The sequence below is a fragment of the Sminthopsis crassicaudata genome, chromosome 5 (assembly GCF_048593235.1).
Source record: "Sminthopsis crassicaudata isolate SCR6 chromosome 5, ASM4859323v1, whole genome shotgun sequence".
In the NCBI taxonomy this organism is placed as follows: domain Eukaryota; kingdom Metazoa; phylum Chordata; class Mammalia; order Dasyuromorphia; family Dasyuridae; genus Sminthopsis; species Sminthopsis crassicaudata.
This window is the reverse complement of record NC_133621.1, coordinates 120,338,902-120,357,288: the sequence shown is the minus strand read 5'-3', so window position 1 is coordinate 120,357,288 and position 18,387 is coordinate 120,338,902. Positions and strand designations below refer to the sequence as shown.

The following is an 18,387-nucleotide window of genomic DNA, read 5'->3' as shown; positions in this document are numbered from 1 at the left end:
TACAAACTATGACCTGGCAAGAAAGAAGTACAGCAAATATGAGGGAGAAGGGGAGTGGTCTACTGCTCACTTCCTTGATTTGCCTTTTAGTTGTTTCTCTTCCAGTGAATAGTTTTCAAAGTATTTCTTGTAGAAAGTTGAATCAAGGAAATTATCTTTGTCACTCCATGCATGTAAACAAACAGTAATGGGGATATTTGCTATCTCATAACAATCATGGCTTTGTCAAGCATCAACTTTTTAAAAAATTCTGTTTTTCTAGGGTGCTGTCCAGAGATATAAGCAAAAGGACAAAGGGGAGTGAATTGAATGATAGTTCAATCTTTACAAGGAGAGCAACAAAAACAACCAGAAATCAAGGAAGCCAGCTTATTTTTAATTATTTTAATGTACTTTAGTTTTTGTGTTGTGTGTGGTGTGTGTGTGTGTGTGTGTGTGTGTGTGTGATGCTCTCCCTCCCCTACTCCATTAAGTAGAAGTGATCTCTGCCTCTTTAATTTTCTATAGGCAGTATGATATAGTGGGAGTTAAGAGCTAGATTTGAATTTGGCTCTACTGTTGCTTATTAACTTGTGTGATCTTGATCAAGTCACGAAATTTCTCTAGGACTTCATTTTCTCAGCCATAAAAATAAGTCATTAGATTAGATGGTATCCAGGATCCTTTCCAGTTCTGAATGTATGCTCCTATAAATGTCCATCAGTAAATTATCACATGGTTCATTGTCTCCTAGTTATTTGCATTACTATTATAAAAGTTCTTCCTATTATATGATAAGATCCAGGAGGTGAGACAAGGTTTTTTTTTTTTTTTTTTTTTTTTTTTTTTTTTTAACTTCTGTGTCCCCCAGACCAACACTTCATAATTACTAATTGAAAATTTGTTGAATTGTACTCTATTGGAATTTCACAGCTTTTTCCTTTCTTTCTTGTGATTCTAACTTAGGACCACTGCTCTTGGGTATGTAGAAATCTTTAAAAATCACTTTCTAAGTTAATGGGAATTCCATCTAAATTTAGGGTTTGTTTTTTCATTCAGGTTGCAAATTGATTTTGTAGATAAACTTTTTTTTTTTCCACAAGTAACATTGCATGTAAAGATTCTGAATAACAAAGCATTTCCTGGCGGATGGTCTAGTAATTGTGCTTTCTTTATTTGTTAAAGATGGATTCTCTGGAATAATAATACCAGTGCCTGTGCATATCATAATCACTCTACATTTCTTTCTCTGGTTGCTGTTACTCTCTTTAAAGAAAGCACCCAACTGTTTACTGTTTGGAATGGGGTCCTACCCTCTCTTTGTGTAGATGTAGGGACTGAACCTAGAAGATTAAGTGATTTGCTTCACATTACATTGTTATTTAGTGGGAGGTGAGCTGTAAAGTTTTTGGGGAAGTAACATATAAAATCCCTATCATTCTTAATTCTCGTCTTCAAAAACTACAACCACTCAGCTCTTAATCTATGAACCATAACCCCCAAGATATAAAAATCCAAATAACTCCCTCCCAAAACACGTCTCAGTAATAATTAATGTAAATAACTGAGGAAATAAGCAAACAGGTGGTCAGTGTTTCTCTTATTACTATTGATGTTCTATTGATGAGCCACCCCCCAATTTTTGACATCATGAACATTTTGCAATGCTTCCAAATCAGGGCAATTAAGCAAAACATTATCAACACCTTGGCCCTCTCCGAAAATATATGCCTCATTTTATCCCTGTTGTCTAGCATTTCTTTGCAAATGGATAGAAATCATTAAGTATTTATAAGTCATGATAGGTTACTGCATTTATCAGAGTTCTGAAGCATTTCTGTATTTCTTTTACATTATTATGGTTCTAAAATTGTTCTTTCTTCATTTTGCTTACCTCACCTTTTCTTCAGGTCCCACAAATCTTTTTCCAGTTTTTCAGAATTCTTCATGTTTGTTTCTTATGATGCTGGAGGATTACTACCTAGTTGATGGAATGTAATTTCCTACCCCTTCTTTGCTAACACAAAAAGTGCTGCTTTGACTGTTTTTTGTAAATATGAGATTTCCTCCTTTATCTTTAGCATACCAGGAGGTACTCCTCCATCCTGGGATATGTACAGTTTAGTGACTTGTTTGTTATAATTTCTAACCTTTTTAGACCAATTCACACTTAGACTAGTGTGAATTCAGTTTACTTAAAATTCTTGCAGCCTCTCCAATGTCTGTGATCTTAATCTTTTATTATCTTTGCCAATTTGATGAGAATGAAGTAAAATCTCAGAGCTTTAATACTAATCTCTCATTAATAATTTGGCACATTTTGGATATGTTTTTAGAAAGCATTAATATGTTTGAAAATAGGCTGTTCAAATTTTTTGACCATTTATTCATTGGGGAATGGTTCATGTTCTTTAAAATCTTTAAATATCTTGATTATCATAGATTTGTTACACATTTTATCTAGATTAACTTTTCCAGTTTTGGCTGAGCTAATTTTACTAATGTGAAAACTTATCAAGTTCTCCCATCAGAGATTACTCTTGTTATTATTTTCCATGTTTTTTATGATTTAGTCAAGAAAGATTTAGTCTCAATCCCATGAGTAGGATCCCTATACTGCCTTTCTTTTTGTGTCTTTTTTCATGCTATTCTTATGCCTAGACTATCCTTTCCCTTGTTTTCTTAATAAATTCCTATCCATCCTTTAAAGCTCAATTCTATTTCTATTTCTTACAAAAGGCCTTCTTCCTTTCCATTAAGAATCTCAAAGCAAATAGAAACAGTCTTTTTGAACCTTTTTAATATTTTATTTTCTTAATTTTTAGGGGGCAAGGAGTTAAGTGACTTGCCAAGGTCAGATATTTAATAAGTGTCTGAGGAAGGATTTGAACTCAGATCTTCCAGACTCCAGACCCAGTGCTCTATCCTCTGTACCACCTAGCTCTTCCTTCTTTTGTTTTTATCATTTGGCATTATATTTAACCTCTGCATATAAGATTTTCTTAATAGGCTATAGGTTTTGTGAGGTCAGGAATCAGGTCTTATGTAAACATGGAATATTCCTTCCCATCTACTACCTAGCACTGTGCTCTGCTCCCTGGAGACTCATAATAAACAATTGTTCTCCCTCCTGTGGAGAGCCAGGGCTTGAATTTAAATAAAGTCAATTTTGAATTGAATTATAAAACACAGAAATATTCGGATGTTGGTTATAATACATATTAGAAGTGGCTTTAAGATCTTCGGAAACCTTCTTCTTATGCTATTAAAATCCAAGACCCTTGTGAATCAAATGCTAATGAAATTCTAATAGTAAAGGGAAGAGGGTTAGGACTAAGTGAGTGGGTCTGGAGAGTTAGTCAACATTCATTCAACTTTTTTCAAGTATTAGGCACTATGCCTAGCATCATGAATACAAGAAAAGGCAAAAGACCTTCTATACTATCAAGGAGTTCACATTCTATAAGGGGAGACAGCATGGAAACAACTATATACAAATTATGTTTAAGAAAAGTTGCCTATGATAGAGGCAAAGCATGAAAAGCAATGGAGATTAGGAAAAGTTTTTTTTAATACAAGGTATAATTTTAGCTGGGGCTTGAAGGAAACAATGGGAAAACAGGAGGAGGTGATAAAGAGGGAGAAAATTTCAGGTATAAAATTTCAGGCTACTAAAATAATTCAGTCTAGTGAAAAAAATCACTCTAGTGAAAATGTCCACAGTTTTATTTGAAGGACAGAAAGGAGTTCAGTGTCACTAAATCATAGAGTAAGTAGATAGTAGTAAGACTATGAGGACTGGAAACATGGGGAGAGGGACAGGTTATGAAAGACTTTGAATACCAAACAGAAGATTTTATATTGGATCCTAAAGGTGACAGAGAATCACTGGAGTTTATTGAGTGAATAGGTAATAAATACTTAGGAAGATCATTTTGCTGAATGAGAGATGCAATAAAGTTGGGAGAGACTTCTTATTAAGTGAATGGATAATAAATACTCAGATCATTTTGCTGAATGGAAGATGGAATGCAGTTGAGAGACACTTGTGGAATTTATTGAATGAATGTGTAATACTTAGGAAGATGATTTTGATGAATGGAAGATCGAATGAAGTTGGGAGATACTTGTGGAATTTATTGAGTAAATGGGTAATAAATACTTAGGAAGATGGAATAAAGTTGGGAGAGACTTGTTATGAGAGATGTTATAAAGGTAACATAACTGACCTTGGCAATAGATTGGATATGGAAGGAGAAGGTAATGATGAAAACAAGCAAATGAGGTCTTTGGAGGATGGTGGTACTCTCAAAATTAAAAGGGATAATTGGAGGGGAAGCAGGTCTAATAAGATGTAATCCTGAACTGGGTTTTCCAGAACTTTAAATACATAATTAAAAAATATATATGTTGCTGTACTTTGGTTTGGTTTGGTTATTCATCCCTTATTTTCAGAGAGGATCAATGACATCATGGGTTGACTTGCAGGTGAATTGGACTTAAGTGAGTCAGGGTTTGACATTGTTGATAGAGCACAGAAATATAACCATGGCCTTTGCTGCCCTCTAAGATCTTGCAATCAAACCCAAAACATCTGTTTTCCACAGATATGCATATAGTGTCAGTTTTTTTTTTTTGTGTGTAAATTAATTAGTTTTAATGATTTCATTTAAAAAAAAAAGCTTGTTTTAATATCCAAAATGACTCTCTAGGAGCATGGAGTGAGGTCAGAAAGGGAAATCTAGGGGATATAAAAACAAAGATCAATTTAAATCTATTGGGAATGAAAATGAAAAAACAAACAAACCAGGAATAGAGAACATTTGAAACAAAAAACAAAAAGTGCAAATTAAATACAAATGGAATATGTAAGCTGTAAGGAACTTGAGAGATCATCTACTCCAACATATTCATTTTACAGATGAGGAAACAGACCCAGAGACTGGAACTGATCTTGAAAGAATGCAAAGTAAAGGAGTAATGGGACTCATGGTAGCTATTCAGGGAAAGTTTCCTGGCAGACTTTAATTTTGCTATTAATGCTTCTAATTTGGGGAATTGAAATTACAGAATTATAGCCTTTGAAGTTGGAAAGAATTTTAAGGTCGTCTGATTACAGCATCTTATTTTACACGTGAGGAAACTGAGTCTAGAAAACTGGAGTGACACAAAGAGGTCATGGAGATGTTAATCTCCCAATTAAACTACCAAACTTTCACCACACATCCTTAAGAAGAATTTAATCTGTATTTTTAAAGTTATGCCTAGTTCCAAATGATGTTCAATACTAATAAGCAACATTGAGATAAAATGGTTGGCAAGTTTCTTAACGTTTTTTTTTAATTATACATGATCATGGTCTTATGGAACAAAAATAAATATGAATTTGAATTCCCAACTACCAAATCTGAAGTCATTTTGGTTTTTAAAAATAACATGATAAATTTGAACTAAAAAAAGTATTCTGAACTTTTCCAGTTTATCTTCTTTATCTTTTTTTCTGCTATTAGAAAATTCTAATAACATTTTTATTTTTTCTGTTACATGTAAATTTTTTTAAAAAAATTCTGAGTTCCAAATTCCTTCTGTTCCTCTCCCTTTTCCCCCACCCTAACTTGAGAAAGTGAGCACTTTGATATTGATTATACACATGCAATCAGTTTCATATTAGCCATGTTGGTAAACAAAACAAAACAAAACAAACAGATATAAATCCCTAAGAAAGATAATGTTTAAAAGTATGTTTTGATCTGCATCTGACTTTTTTTTTTCTCCCCTGAGACAATTGGGGCTAAGTGACTTGCCCAGGGTCACACAGCTAGGAAGTGGTAAGTGTCAGACCACATTTGAACTTAGATCCTCCTGACTCCAGGGCTGGTGCTCTATCCATTGTGCCACCCGGCTGCCCTTCTGCATCTGACAGTTTTAATAGCCAGTGTATGTGTTGTAATTTTCTGTCTTCAATTTCTTTTACTTAGAATCTTTCCAAGTTCTTTGTTTCCTTCATATTTGTCTTTTGAAAATTGAGTTCAGTTCTATTGAATTAAATTAGTTCTATTGCATTAAAAAATAATAAATACCTACAAATAACATTCTATTAAACTGCTAAACCTATAATTTATGGTTATTTTCCAACACATAAAAATTGATTCTTAGAAAATTAAAATAGCTTTTCTAGATGGTAATGATTGATAATGTATAAAATATATATCTGTATTTTATATATGTATACATATATGTATATTGTATTTTATATATATATATATATATATATATATATATACACATATATATATATATACACACATACATACACACACAGATATCTCTTAATCCTGTATCTATTGGGAATTAGCATTACTCTAATTCTTAAAAAACTAAGCTTCTTTCTAGACTGTAACCAATAGGTTTTATCTCTTGCTTTTGTTCAATCCTTGTAGTAGAGTCTCCAAACATTCAACTTTGAAGGAAGTATTAAAGCCTTAAGCAGGGTGGAACAATTGAGGCTCCAGTCTGGGACATACCAATTGAGATCTGTATGTCTGAGACATACCAATCTTTATAGATAGAAACAACTATGTTTAGTACCTAGTTAATAGGAATAATTAATTAAAATAGGAAGTGACCATAGAGTCACTAATTTTTTTAGTGTCATATATATTGAGTCATATATTTTAATGAGCTCTTGGCTGGCCAGTCAGGTGCTATAATTTCTCTAGCAGAAGCCTTGTATTCTAGAGTCTTAGTCTCATCATGATGAGGTCTAAGGTGTCTGTATGTTCATCTTAGAAGGTAGATTTGAGTTTGCCTTTCCTGATATTTTCTTGACCCAGTTGCCAGTAATTGAATTATGATATTATGGTTCTGGGTTACTTTTAGGTATTGAGTTCTAATGTATTTTTTTTTATTAAAATAAATTTTTATTGATATCTTTTGCAGGAACATTGCCTACATTTTCCAACCATTTCTCTCCCAAATTCTGATTTTTAGTAAAAAATAATGAAGAAAAAATAGTATAAAAATACTATAATCAATGCATTGGTTGGTTATTCACCTCTATAAAGAAGTCAAGAAAAGTGCCTTGTAATATATCTATATATATCTATATATATCTATATATATCTATATATTTATATTTTTTTTGAGGCTAAGCTTGGTCATTATAATTTCAGAGTATATTCCATTTTGTTAATTCACATTGTGTATATTGTTTTCTTTATTCTGGTTCTTGTCTTCCTATGCTTCTTTGTATTCATCATTTATAATTTTTAAAGTGCTATAATATTCCAAAATACAGATGGTGGGATGGGGAGAAGGGAAGGAAAAATGGGAAAAAATTTCCATAATAACTTTGTTGCATATTTGAGAGAAATAGTAAGTCACACGTCTAGTAAGTAACAGAACCTGGAATTTGAACCCAGATCTTCTGACTATAAGACATTATCTCCTAGAATGTGAAAGGACGTTGAGATGCTTTCTGGTCCAACTTTCTAATGAATTCTACAATGTTTTTTATAACATCTCTGACAGATGTGTAGCCTTTGCTTGAAAAACTCCAGTGATACAGGTAATTTATACATACATAGTTTTATGTCTTCTTTTTTAGAAGCTAGGAGTGATGCATTCACCTTTATAACATAAATTCTTGTTGGGAATAAATAAATTCTTGTTGACTAACTGAAACTGGTTGCCCATTAAGTCAATTAGTTTATTTCTTTTCAAATGGACTTCTAATAATTTCTTTTGTTTTCTTATTACTATTACCTCTCAAGATGCCCCTCTCCTCCTCTCTATCTTGAAATTCACCCTTTATGATTAAAAATCCTCCCCCAAAAAAGAGAGAAAAAAAGTTTAGTAGAACTAATCAATACAATGATATCTATAAGCAGTGTTTTACAACCATAGTGCTTCCACTTTTTCATTCTCTAAAAAGAAGGGGAAAGATGCATATTCCAATATGTATTCTAAATGGAGACTATTATAAAATATCATTAGGCAACTTTAGTTCAAATTTTTGGAAAATTTTTTTAATCACAGCCTCCACCAACCTTACTAGACAGTCTTCTTGCATGATTTCTGATTGCATTTGGAATTTGTTCCAAATTGGAAACGAATCTGCATTTCTTCTGAAACTATCTTGGCCACTTGCTTGACATGACCATTTCACTTATTAATAGGAAGTTAAAGTTAATATTCTTTTAAGTTTTCTGTTTAGATGACTTGACATCTTATATGTCACCTAGATTGTCCATAATTTGGAGAAAAACATTTCTGACAGCTGCAGTGTCTTTTCATACCATTGCACAGATGCAATAGTTTTAAAGGTTTCAGAGGACATCCTAATTGACAGTATTGCCCAACTCATTAGAATAGAAAATAATTGCTATAATTTATAGAGAGAACCCAATATAATATTATTGACTTATTAAATTTGTTTACATGTAGCAGATGGTTTTATATATTTGTATTCAGTAACAGATGGGGATATGATAGAGAGGGATATTTTGTTGAACGGTTAGGCACATAGTTACTCTTCTGTTGTAACTTTGACTATAACCAAATAGTTTTTGGATTATAATGTCTGGAATCTATCTTTCTAAGGTTAATATATATTGACCTATTTCATAGACTCTGAGATTCAGTCAAATAGATTTCTTTGCTGTTCCTCACACACTATCTCTGGTCTATGGCCTTTTTTTTTTTTTTTGCACATATGATTAAAATGGACAGTTTTAAAGTTTAAGATTCATACTAAAGAAAACTAAATGAAAACTGATGAAGTTTATATGTGGGTAAATGGGACCCATTGGCACTGGCAGATGCTGATTGTAAATTGTATTCCTCCAAGTCTATCATCTTTTTTTTAAATATAATTGGAATTCACTTATATTAAAATAAGTAATAGGAACCCAACAACCAGTATGCAACCATATCAGACAACATGCTTTGCCTGTTGCTAAGAGAGAAGACAATTAGCATAATGTGTTCAAGAAACACGGCCATTTGTCCTGTAAATATAATAAGGGTGCAGATTTTGTGTTTTGTCTAGCAATTATATTGTGGGTCTCTCTGGGACAAGTGAGCTCTGAATCACTAAATCTCTCTCTCTAGGAGATTGCTTACCATGTCTGGTTTCTCTCAAAGTTCAGTTCAAGTGTCATGTCCCATGTGAGATCTTCACCATCACCCCAACACCTAATAACTTTCAAATTACCTTGTATTTACATTTTGTATATTTTTACGTGCTTACATATTTTCCCTGATAGAATGGAAGTTCCTTGAGGAGGGGAACTATTTTATTTTATTTTTCTTTGTGCTCCAAGTAACTAAAGAGACAGAGTTCCCTAGTGGATAGGAGGAGGACCTCAAAGCCAGAAAGACTTAAAGTTCTGTCTATAACCTATAATGACTGCATGATCTGGATAAACCACTTAACTTCTCATTGCTCTAAGTAATTCTAAGATTCTAAGACTATAAACTGCAAAAAAGTATGCCAGTCTGTATTGATAAAGGGAGTTTTTACTTGGGGAATCCTAGATACCAATAAAATCATAGGTCCATTCCTTATCTAGAACAGTTCCTGAGTGGCACATAGTTAGTGTCTAATAAATACTTGTTGATTAACTAATAATTAAATCATTAATTTATTGTTTTTAAAATGGTGTTCTGGTAGTTGTTTTTTATGTGCTTATTTTATTGTTTTATTTATTTGTATAAAAATGCTTCCTATGGAAATTGGAGATTTATTGGCCCTGCTTTCTATGATTGAGTCTGTTTTTATATTTGAGTGAAACAATACCTATTCTTGGGATAGGACTAAAGGAACTGGGGGGGGGGGCAATCTCTTAATCTGCCAGAGATCTAAAGCAGTTTTAAAAATAAAATATAATAAGTATAAGGCACTTTATATACCTTAAGGTATTTTATAAATATAATGTTATCTTCAGGATTTAGAGCTCAGAGTCACAGAGTTACAGAACTGAAAAAGTCCTTCAAAATCATCTAATCCTATTTTTATCTGGTCAGGAGTTGTCTCTTATTAGATGCTTGACATGCAGACATCCAGTCTCTGTTTGAAGACCTCCACTGAGTGATAATCGGCTCACTAACACCTGAGGCAACCATTATACTTTCTGAACAACACCAGGGAGAATAAACTGGGGAAAGTCATTCAGGTTGGGTAGAATAGGGAGGGATAGCCTAAGAAATAGATTTGAATAGATTGTGGGAAGTGAGATTTCTCAGAATTAGACCTCCTTTACTGATGGATTCCTCTAATTCTAATGGCCTGGCTTCAGGGTGGCCTAGACCTCAATTGCTATGTTCTGATATTGTTTTGCATCAAGGCATTGAAGCCCCTAGTTGTCTGCTCACAAAAGTAGAAATGAGTAGATCTAATCATCCAGTTTTAGCTAGTCTGGGACCTTCTGGGTTTTATATATACCACAGATTAGAACAGTGCTCTGCACATGATAAATTAATAGAGGTGTATAATTGTTACACATTAACTATATTTTAATTTTTAATTATTTATTTAATATTTTGCTTTTCTCCAATTGCATGTAAAAGCAATTTGAACATGTTTTCAATATTTAAAAAAATTTTGAGTTTCAAATTCTCTTCCTCCTTTTGTCTCCCTTCACTGAAAAGATAAACAATTTGATATAACTTATACATGTGTACTCACATTGCGTATGTGAATATGTCTCTGTGTATTTATAGACAATCAAAATTAAGTGACTAGTTATGACTTACATAGCTAGTAAATGTCTGAAGCCACATTTGAATTTAGGTCCTCCTAACTCCAGGACTAGTACTCACTCTATCTGGGGTCCCAATTATCTGGATGCCCTAACATTGTATATACTTTTAAGCATTTTAAAAAATGTATCAATCCAATTATCCTGATTTCCCCCTCTTTTTTATTTTTAAAATACTATTTATTATATAGGATAGCTCTCTAGGAGGGGTTAGAAAAACTATGGTAATGTTAGAAAAAGATCAATAAATATTTACTAAACCAGACAAAGCTAATCATTTAATTAGTACTTCTCAAAGTGAATTATATACTTTTCTTATTATACTGTCCAAATATCTTTATTTCCATGTTACAGCTGAAGAAGCTAGGAGGATAATGAGTTGACCACTGTCATATAGATAGGAAGTAGCCATATGTATTGGAATGGAAATTTCCACCCAGGTCTTTTGACTCTAAGTTCAATGATCTTTTCACCATTCGTTATTGTTTCTTTTCATTAAATGAGAAAGTAAAAATATGATTTTGGTCCTAAGCAGCATATGTCCAAAGGATTAGAATCTACATCTCCTCACTCTTGGGTTATTTTTTTTCCTACTAGATCTGGTTTGCTTCCCAGTAATTTAAGTGATATTTCAAGTAGGCCTGTGTAGTTAGGGGGTTGAGAAGACCCATCCATGGTGGGGACAACAGTAACAGTAGGACTGAGATCTGGCTTCAAATTTTCTGTCTTCACATTCAAATAATATGTCACCATAATTTTCTTCCATGAGCCTCATTTAATTACTGCCTGTGATGGTTTAAAAAAGAAAGTAAAGGACATTATGTTTCTGCTTTGCCGTTCATGGGCTTCTGGGTTTATCTAATTTCTCTAATAATCTCTGTAATATACATAGACTCTTTAAGACTATTAAAATTCATCTATATCTATCTATCTATCTATCTATCTATCTATCTATCATCTATCTATCTATCTATTTTTTTTTTTTGCTGAGGCAATTGGAGTTAAGTGACTTGCCCAGTATCACACAGCCAGGAAGTGTTAAGCAAGCCTCTGAGACCACATTTGAACTCAGGTCTTCTTGACTTGAGGGCTGGCTGGTGCTCTATCCACTACACCAACTGCCCCTCATCAAGAGAATTAAGTAGTTTGCCAACTCTCAGAAATTCAGTCTCTTATCTCCCTTTCCCTTTCTCTCCCTCTCCTTTTCTTTTCCTCTCCCTCTTTCCCTCCCTCTCTCCCTCTCTTTCTCCTTCTCCCTCCCTCCCTCTCTCTCCTTCTCTCTCTCCCCTCCCTCTATCTGTCTCCTTCTTACTCACACAGAGATGCCAACTGTCTTGTTTTATGTGGGTCCATGCCATTTGGCAGAGTAGAAATTTCATGAACTACAAGGTAGTCCAACAAAGACTTCTTTTTCTTTTCTTTTTAATTCAAACTTCAAAGTTTTTGACAAGAAAGTGATTTAGTTTGGAAGTTCTGAAATTAATTAGGAAATACTAGCTATGCTTCAATTGGTTTTGCATGATGCAGACAGAATAGGTCTAAATTAAACTTCCCCTAACTAATCTGTTTCATAATCTCCTAGTTCTTCATTGTTGTTTTCCTTTCCTTTTCCCTTGTCCCTTTAATGAATTTCGGGTTTGTGAATATTGCTTTTAGATTTTGCTTTGGTCCTTATATGGACTTGCTTTATCTTCCACAATTCTTACTTTTTTTTTTTTTTTTTCCCCTTTTCCTGAGGCTGGGGTTGAGTAACTTGCCCAGGGTCACACAGCTAGGAAGTGTTAAGTATCTGAGACCAGATTTTTCATTTCATTTCAGTCTGAGACTGAATTCAAGGCTGGTGCTCTATCCACTGCGCCACCTAGCTGCCCCCCCAATTCTTACTTTTTGAGAATCTATTCTAATACTATGAAAGTAACATCCTGAAATGCTGGGGAGGTTATAGAGCTTTCTGTCATTGGAGATTTTAAATAAAGAGATGGATGATTATCTATCTTTGGAATAGTTTAGGTACAGGACATCTCACATGCAAAGATAATAATAATATGCTTTCCGGTCCTATAAGTACCAATCAATCTGTTGCCTATAGGTTCATTTTGTTTACTCCATAGGCCATGTTATATTAAACTTTAATCAATGCTTTATATATGTAAGCACATAATCTGCTCCTCAATAGGAGCTGAATTGAATACCACATTACCTTTCCCCTCCAACTCTTGGAATTCTTTGTTTCCTTTGAAAATCTTTGTTTTCAAAGACACCTATTTGGAAACTTTCTTATCTTCACAGGGGTTAGTATCTTCCCCCCTATCCCTGCAATTAACTTGCATTTGTATATACTTATTTATGTAAATGAGTGTCTTAATAGAATGCAAACTTCTTGAAAGCAAACATGATTTTATTTTTGCCTTTGAATTTCCAAGGTCTAGCACAGTGACTAACTTTAGTAAATGCTTAATAAATGCTTATTGACAAATTGATTGAATGATAAAGTGCCCACTGTCCCCGCTGCTCTATTCATTGTGCCATCTAGATGACTAGCTACCTAATTTAGGTAGTATCATAAGTCTAATTATATTGGCATTGCCAGATTTTCCATAATTAGCATCTCTCCAATTAATTAGTGTTAATTTTTGTAAAGTTTTGTGTAAATGTATCCATATAAATCCTCTCTGTGTGTGTATGTGTGTGTGTGTGTGTGTGTGTGTGTGTGTATTTTACACATTTTGTGGTTATTTTGAATGGGATTTCTGTTTCTATTTTTTTCCATTATGTTTTCTTGGAAGTATATAGAAAGGTTGATTTATTTGACTCTATTTTATATCCTGCATCAGCTTTGTTAAGTTATGAATTGTTTAATTATTTGTTATTTAAATCTTTAGTGTTCTCTAAGTAAACTAATTTCTCTGCATAGTTTGATAATTTCATTTCCTTTGTATTTATTCTATTACTTTTTCTTGGTGTGTTATGGCTTCCTTAGATTTTTTCAAGTGCCAGATAGAATCCCACCGTCTATAGCAAGTCTTTCTTAATCCTTAATTCTAACACCTTTCCTCTACTAATTTTTTCCAATTTAACCCTTACTGAATTGTTTGTGCATATTTGTTTTCACAAAGTCTCCCCCATTTGCTTGTGAGTCTTATGCCTTTCTTTATATTCATAGCACTTAGTACAGTGTCTGGCACATAGTAGATGCTTAATAAATGTTTATTAATTGACTGATAGTAGAAGTTCATCAATAAGAGTGGGTTGACAGATATGCTTGTTTTAACCAGTTCTTATTGAAACGACACCCACACACATACACACACATGAACATATACACGGACATATATAAAAACTGATTTCTGCTATTAGATTTTATATATATATATATATGTATATATATATATATATATAAATTTTATATTAATTAGATATATTCATTTATTCCTGTTTTAAATTTTTTCTTTTTAAAATAGAAGTGAATATTGTATTTTTTCAAAAGCCTTTTCTGGCACTACTGATATAATCATGGGGCTATTTTTTTTAATTGGTATACTCCATTATGTTGTTTTTGTAATATTGAACTAACTTTATATTTCTGGTACAAATCCAACTTGATTATAGTGTATAATTTTAAAAAATAGGTTCTGTAGCCTCTTTGCTGATATAAAAATTGTAGTGTTTACATATTCATTAGAAATATTGGTCAGTAGTTTCTTTCTCTGCTTTGCTTCTCCTTGCTTTAGCTAATAAGACCATATTTGACTTGTAGAAAGAATTTATTACAATTCTTTCTTTTTCCATTTTTGTAAATAATATACAAAATAGCATTTTAATTATTCTTTGAATTTTTAGATAATATTGCTTTGTAAATCCATCTTGTCCTTTTCCCCTTCCCATTTAGGAGATCTTTGGTGATAACTGAATGTTAATAGAAAGGAATATACTAATTTCTCATCTGTGTATAGAATAATTTTTGTTTTAATTAATTTTTTTGAACTAAATACAAAATGAGAAAAAAAACACAGAAAAAACAAAAACAAACAAACAAAAAAAACCAAACCAAACAAAATGTTGTCATGTGCCCATCAAAATATCCGGGAGAATTTAAAATATAACAATAATTTTCCATTTTAAGAAAGCATATATAATAATAGAAAAAATTATTTATGAGTGTCCATTTTTTCTTTACTTCCTTGTAGGTTATTCTTTTGTTCTCTGGTGCACACTTTTTACTTTATTTTCCCTCCCCCTTTCATCCTCCCCACCTTCTCCAAGAAGGCTACAGTTAAGCACAGATATATTTATATATAAATGAATACATATATTGACACCTATCCATACTCCCATACACACACACACACACACACACACACACACACACACACACACACACACATAAGATGGGGCAGCTAGGTGGCGCAGTGGATAGAGCACCAGCCTTGAATTTAGGAGGACCCGAGTTCAAATGTAATCTCAGACACTTAACTCTTCCTAGCTGTGTGACCCTGGGCAAGTCACTTAATCCCAGCCTCAAAAAAATAAAACAAAACAAAAAAACCCCATAAGATCTTTTATCCTTATCAAGTAGGGGAAGTTTTGCAGAGCTGAGAAGCAGGGAAACGGAGGCAGGACTGAGTCAGGATAATTAGGGAAACTGAGTCAGGAGAATAAAGAGAACTGTGATATAACATTCCCAGAATGCTCCTGTCTACATAGAATCTTTAAAAAAAACTGACCATGTTATATGGTACAGGAGCATAATAAATGCAGAAAAGAAGAAAATATTTAACATCCTTTCCTGACCACAACATAAAAAATTGTAATCAGTTAAGAAGCTTTGAAAGATTCAAACTTAAACGGACACAAATTAAATAAATTAATACAAAAGAACTGTTGAATCAAAGATTGAATCAAAGGAAAAATAGCTAAAATGACAGCAATGAGATGTCATAAATAATAAAGGAATTGAGATGCAATTAAGCAATACTTAGAGGAAAATGTATTTTTTCTACAAACTTTCTTTAATATACTGTAATAACATATAAAATTATTTTTCTTTTCTGTTTTATTAAAGCTTTTTTATTTTCAAAATATATGCAAAGAAAATTTTCAATATTCATCCTTGCAATATTCCATTTTTTTCCCCTCCCTTTGCCCATCCCCTTTCACGGAAGGCACGTAATCCATTATATGTTAAATGTGCACTTCTTCTATACATATTAACACAATTATCCTTCTACACAAGAAAAATTAAATCAAAAAGGAAAAAGTTGAGAAAGAAAGCAAAAAGCAAGCAAAGTACAATAAAAAAAGTGAAAATACTATGTTGTAGTCCACACTTAGTCCCCACAGTCCTCTCTTTGGATGAAGATGGCTCTCTTCATCACAAGACCATTGGAACTGGCCTGAATCACCTTGCAGTTGAAAAGAGCCACATCCATCAGAACTAATCAGCAATTGTTGCTTTGTACAATATCCTCCTGGTTCTACTCACTTAACTTAGCATCAGTTCATGTAAGTCACTCTAGGTCTCTCTGAAATCATCCTGTTGATAGTTTCTTATAGAGCAATAATATTCCATAACATCCATATATCACAACTTATTCAGCCATTCTCCAACTGATGGGCATCTACTCGGTTTCTAATTCCATGTCAATACAAAAAGGGGTACTACAAACCATATATAAAATCCTTTAAAAAACCATAGAACACTACATAATGTTAGCTACCGTTATTTTTTTCAATATATGTAAACATATTTATACAATTATCTTTTTTTAAAAAATATTATCCCTTGTATTCATTTTTCCAAATTATCCCCCCTCTCCCTCCACTCCCTCCCCCCCACGACAGGCAATCCCATACATTTTACATGTGGTACAATATAACCTAGATACAATATATGTGTGTAAATACCATTTTCTTGTTGCACATTAAGTATTAGATTCCGAAGGTATAAGTAACCTGGGTAGATAGACAGTAGTGCTAACAATTTACATCCACTTCCCAGTGTTCCTTCTCTGGGTGTAGTTGTTTCTGTCCATCATTGATCAACTGGAAGTGAGTTGGATCTTCTTTATGTTGAAGATATCCACTTCAGTCAGAATACCTCTTCATACTAGCTAAAAAAGAGAGAAGTAAATTGGACACGTAATTTAAAAAAGGTAAAAAAATAATAAATTGAAAATCTACATCTAAATACAGAAATGGAAATTCTAAAAAATTGAAGATAAGATTAACAAAATCAAAAGTAAAAAACCTATTGAAATAAATATAAGGAACTTTTAAAAAAGCTGATAAAATAGATAATCTAGTAGCTAATCTGATTTTAAAAAGGAAAGAGGGAAATCCAAATTGCCAACATTAAAATTGAGAAAGGAGAATTCACCAGAGAAAAGGAAATAGTGAAATTATTAGAAACTCTTTTGTCCCAGTTGTGTTAGCAAAATTGATAAACATATGGATGAAGATTTTCTTAGCTACTTTCTAAAAGTTCTTTCCTGATGTCCTAAGGCCTGATCTAGTATAATAACAGGAGCAGGGAAGAAAGAACATTTGGGGAAATGAGCTTGCACTCTTTCTTAATTTTCTGAATCCATGAGGACATTATTCTTTGCTTAGAATCTCTATATTACAATTGGATGCAAATGTAGGAAAATTTAAAGATTTATATCTTGTTTAATTGACTTGTTTGATCTGATAGTGAAGAGCTGCAAGTCAAGATCTATGAAAGGGTGTAGCATATTGGGAAGCTTTTTTTCCCTCCAGGAAGTTGTATCAGGGATAGAGTACAGAAAAGAGACAAAGAAGTAATAAAGAAATATTGGTTGCACTTATTCATGATGTCATCATTTTGCTTGTTTGAAATATTTGGTTTTATGTTGAATCCTAGAAACAACAAAAATAAACCATATTAAACAACAACAACAACAACAATATATATTCTTCTCTGGAACACCTTCTATTTAGAAATTCCTATATTATGAACTTTTGAAACTAGACATTTCCAGTTTCCTAGTTGCTTAGCATTTTTCTTTTTATAATTTAGTAGGTAGGGACCAATTAGATTCATTTGAGGAAGTTTCACTCCTGACTTTATTACACATGAATTACCCTGACCTTAAAGTTGTCTTGAATCTGAGAGATCTGAACCTGCTTAGCATTATGGCAAATCCTGATATCACTCACCATGGATTCAGTCACTCTTCCTGATGCCCATAATGACTGTGACTTTCTGGTAATATCCCAGGTTATATTCCTTCTCTGTTCCTTCTTTTTTGACTTGACTGATTCTGTCAGCTCTGGATCCGGTGGCCAAGAGTCTGCAAGCTATTCTAATTTGGAGGGTTTGATTCCAAGTCAAGTATGAGACCTTTTTCTTATTACTCCTGTCTCTCTTGCTCCATGCTCCTTGGGATTGTTTTAGTTAAGCCATATTGCTTTTCCGTGGATGCAACAAATTAAAAGTCCTATTTTTTTCTTTTAGTCATTGACTGATCCTTCTGATTCTTTTTCAAAGTCCAAGTTATCTGAGCAAGACAATACACAGTAGTCAAACTATCAATAAGCACTTATTAAGTACTTACTCATCAAATGAGATCATATTTGTAAAATGTAGTAACTGGCACACAGTAAGTGCTTAATAAATATTTATTCTCCT

The 18,387-nt window shown here is 32.9% G+C and overlaps 1 protein-coding gene across 14 annotated transcripts in view; it reads left to right on the top strand.

The window, feature by feature from the left end:
- The window catches only part of SPAM1 (sperm adhesion molecule 1), an 84,450-nt gene that overhangs the window by 49,166 nt on the left and 16,897 nt on the right, over positions 1 to 18,387 (top strand). The gene's annotated exons all lie outside the window — the stretch shown is intronic.